The sequence below is a fragment of the Priapulus caudatus genome, unplaced genomic scaffold (assembly GCF_000485595.1).
Source record: "Priapulus caudatus unplaced genomic scaffold, Priapulus_caudatus-5.0.1 Scaffold515, whole genome shotgun sequence".
Classification (NCBI taxonomy): Eukaryota; Metazoa; Priapulida; class Priapulimorpha; order Priapulimorphida; family Priapulidae; genus Priapulus; species Priapulus caudatus.
In genome coordinates, this window is record NW_014577576.1 from 194,060 (window position 1) to 196,597 (window position 2,538).

The 2,538-nt window shown below is 44.0% G+C and overlaps 1 protein-coding gene across 1 annotated transcript in view; it reads right to left on the reverse strand.

The window, feature by feature from the left end:
• Positions 1 to 2,269, reverse strand: part of LOC106811212 (MORN repeat-containing protein 2-like) — a 12,818-nt gene extending 10,549 nt beyond the window's left edge. The window contains exon 1 of the mRNA XM_014814767.1: positions 2,234 to 2,269. The gene's annotated coding sequence lies outside the window, so the exon portion shown is untranslated. The remainder of the gene's footprint in view (positions 1 to 2,233) is intronic.
• Between the last annotated feature and the right edge of the window lie 269 nt (positions 2,270 to 2,538).

Consider the following 2,538-nt stretch of genomic DNA (forward strand, 5'->3'; position numbering starts at 1 on the left):
CTTTGGAAGACCCGCTACGAACCCTACCTTTAAGCAAATTTCCTGATAAAAACTGTTAATGTTCAACTTAAGTTAACACCCTCAAGTGGGCTTTTTCTTTTTCTTCTTCTTCTTTTCCCTTTCTTGCAAATGATAGGGGGGGGGGCGACTGCCCCCCTTGCCCCCCTTCTGGCTCCGCCCCTGCACGTCTTGTGCTTCCTTTACAATATACAAGTTCCTAATTGGTACCTGCTAACCTAGCATGACCAGACTGAGAAACTGACGTCAGTATACACTTTCTTTCGATGTATCATGTATGACCATTTTTTGGAGCTTGTACTCTGTCCAAACAACGACCTGTCTTACAAATGTGTGAACGTTGCATTCTCCCGTAGGTTTCCCTGGTGTTCTAGTTAGTCATTACCTTGTTTACCCGACTGTGGAAAGATCCTTTATATGTAATGACCCAGGCCCGTAGCCAGCTTTATATTGGGGGGATTCGTTTTTGAATGTTGGAAATTTGTGAGGGCGTGAAGCGACCGAGCGAGGGAGCATATAGCGACAGAGCGGGGGGAGGGTGTGGGATTGAGATTTTGCAATTATTACACTAAAATGGAGCGATCTGGTGCATACCTGAGGTGAAATTCTTGCAAATTTTCAAATGGAAAACTAGTTAAGTGTACTTATATTTACTATATATTTAAGTGTCAGTGTGCAGTGGGAGCAATGGCGGCCGCCAGTGTTTGTTGCACATGAGCATTTGGACATTTACAGGAAAGTGTCGGCAATAATAGGTGAAAGAAAGTATAGAAACATTAAGACTTTGGTAGTAAATAAATTTCGTATTTATTTAGCATTATATTATATTGAAACGCTCCAAGTGCCTGTGCTCCTACTCCGTGTACGGAATCTGTGATCAAATTGATCATGACAGTTTGGATCCCCGCAATGTGGGCATATGTACGTGTTTTCGCATGCGTGCTAAACTAGGATTGGGCAGAGAATTTGTATCTACTGACAATGTAGTATGTACTGTGGCTGTGGTAACGATAGCTGTACATAGAACTATAGCCCTTGGCTCCGCCACAGGTGGAGCCACAGGACATCCACCTGTGGCGGAGCGAAGGGCTATAGCCTGCTGCCTGCTAGTAGAGCCTGGAGAGCATTCTTCTGCTACTACTTAGTAATACTAGTATTATACTAGTAGTGTTGAGAGGGTCTAGGTCCCCCAGGGTACTGCCGGAACGTACCCCGGGTACGGTCCGGTATACCGGAACGGTATACCCTGGTACTAATACTACTATCTAATATGCTGGACCGTACCCGAGCGCCTACTCCACTAACGACTCACGAGTCTATAGGGAGTCGCCTCCCCTACTCCCTAACCCTAACCGTATCAGATAGTTAATTACCAGGGTACGTTCCGGCAGTAGGCTGGCCTGGGGGTAGTCCGAGCCGACGCAGACCCCAGTAATGGATAAACCCACACCCTCTGATTAGCAAAGCGAAGTTATAACGTCTGCATGTGCGGACCAAGCCTGGGGGACATAGACCCTATGGCTATGACTATGACTGAGAGTGAGAGTCATGCTATATATACTATACTAGTACTACTGACAGTACTGTGAGGGGGAACGGGTATTTTTCGGGACGCGGGATTGGCCATTTAAATTTTATTTACCTGGGAACTGGGAAATGTCGGATAAATTTTCCGTGATTCGGGAACAGAAGTCCATCAGGACGTAGGAAAGACCCTCTCAAATTGCCTGGGATCTGGGAAAATTGTGTCAATTCGTCGGGATTTCAATTTCTGAGCTAATATTTATTTATTTTTATTTTATTTTTTTATTTTATTTATTCTGCACTAATTAGATTCATGTAGACCCCAGATAAATAATAGTATGTAAATATTAGTATTTATGTAATGTTTGAAAACCTAAACTACTGAATTTCCAGAAACATGTCTACATAATTTCCTGGGAACTGGGAACTGGGACTTTATTTTACTGGGAACTGGGAACTGGGAGTGTTTTTTGCTGAGAAAGTGGGAATGTACCCCCCCCCCCCCCCTCTACTGTCATAGTCATACAGTCAGTGGCGCTGTAGTTTAGTGTCACAGCGGACGTTAGACACTCGCTTTCTAATTTACAGTCCGTTGGATTATAATGAATATTCGTAATATAATAAGGTTGTTAGAACTTAGAGTTAGATACGATATTTACTGATTTGGCTTGATACATACGTGTTACCAAGAGTGTTACTATGAACGCTCACCACACGTGACGATGGCCAATTTGGCCAACAGATGTCGCAACTATAGCAGCAAATGGCAGCGGCCACCGACCGTCTTTACACACACAAGTTTTCATAATGATTCTCAGACGTTGTTCCCTGTTATCCACAGGTCTACGGATATCGCATAAGTATTTGCTAGTAAGTATAGATAATCGGTCTGTTATATTCACAGAGATCCTGCTAGGCAGCACAACGGCAGCGAGACACTCAGACAGTGCCAGTCACTAGACATGACTACGGGTACACTACACAGAGTAGACCAAT